This window comes from Corvus moneduloides, chromosome 6 (genome assembly GCF_009650955.1).
Source record: "Corvus moneduloides isolate bCorMon1 chromosome 6, bCorMon1.pri, whole genome shotgun sequence".
NCBI lineage: Eukaryota > Metazoa > Chordata > Aves > Passeriformes > Corvidae > Corvus > Corvus moneduloides.
The window spans coordinates 36893026-36894514 of NC_045481.1; positions in this window are offsets into that span (position 1 = coordinate 36893026).

Genomic DNA, 1489 nt, shown 5'->3' on the forward strand with positions numbered 1-1489 from the left:
TGCTCTTCACAGTTTTTCCTAAGTACACTTGTCAGAGGCAACTGTGTTGATAGCTTGTGGGTGAAAATCAGGGGCTGAGCCAAGAAAGAAAACCTCATTATTTACTGTTTACTGCAGACCACCCAATCAAGGGGAGGATGAGCAAGATAATACCAGTTACTTCCTAAAGAATCTTAAAAATGTGGAAAACCCATTTAAACTGATAAAAGTGACAAAGTTTTCAAGGTCAAGAACTGTGGTTTTTGCAATCTTAGTTAAGAGTTGGGAGTTGTGCTGGTAAATTCAATTGACTCACACTGGAATCACAATCACCTTGCTTTAACTGTCCCTACAGTAGAATAATTTTTAAAAGAGTTTATAAAAACCTTTGGGTTTTAAGGTGGACTGAGTGAATTAACCAGGTACTTCAGCCTCTGATCTAATCAACTGTGATTGCCCTAGAAAAAGAGCACACTGCCTGCATCTGCAAGACCAAGTACTCACATCAACAGGTATTACAGATAAAGTAGTCTTCCTTTTGTGGGGTTGCTAGATTGTCAGGGATAAAACTCATTTTGCATTCACAATCATATGGATTTCTTTTCCTCCACAGATGATGACCATGTTCTAAGTGAGTGATAAGCTTCTCTAGCTGAAGCTTCTTTTCAGCTAAGTGCTTAGCAACTAAGATCTTGTAAAAGTTCACTTGCTGTTGATGCTGTTGTATAAGGAAACAATTCTTAAATTTTTTAAAGAAAATACTTCGGAAGATTTTTATAATAATTTCTGTTTTGGATTTTTGAATCCTGAAGTAGTGAAGGAACAACATAAAATGGCTAACAGGATATCATACTCTCATAAAAAAACAGGGACTTCATATGAAAAGATCAGCTTTTTTGCCTGCCCTTGCAGTGTCAAAGGCAAACTGCTGTGTGGCAGCAAATCTTCTGACAGTATCTCTAGTCACTTCCCTAACACAGTAAGACTGTTATATCTGCAGTGATTCCAAGAGGAATGAAACTTAAAATTCAAGCACCATAATGCTGTGAAGGTAAAAGGTGTCCTTCTGTAGCGGGTTGAGTTCGAAACCAGGCAGAAACACCAATTAAATGTAGTGGTTTTGATTCAAAATATCCATTATTTACTTATTTTCCTTCTGTGAGATAAGAATTAGGAGAAAAGCAAAGCAGGCACAAACCTTAAACAGTTGCAGTACAATGAAAGAGCTTTATTACTAACAGAATTAAAAGTAAAGAGAAAACAACAAAACAAAATTAAAGTAAATCCCCCCCCCCCCCCCCCTTTTCAGCACTTCTCTCCTTTTATCCAGCTCACACAAGGGATAACAGAACATGGGATGTTAGTCAGTGTTGCAGTTCTTGAAAAGTCTTTTCTCTTATGCTTAAGGAAGAAAAGGTTTTCCTTCAGTTGCACGTGGTTCCCAAACTGCCACCAACAGCACACCCGCCCGGAAACAAACAGTCTGCTGTGTGTAGAACATCTCTCCCAT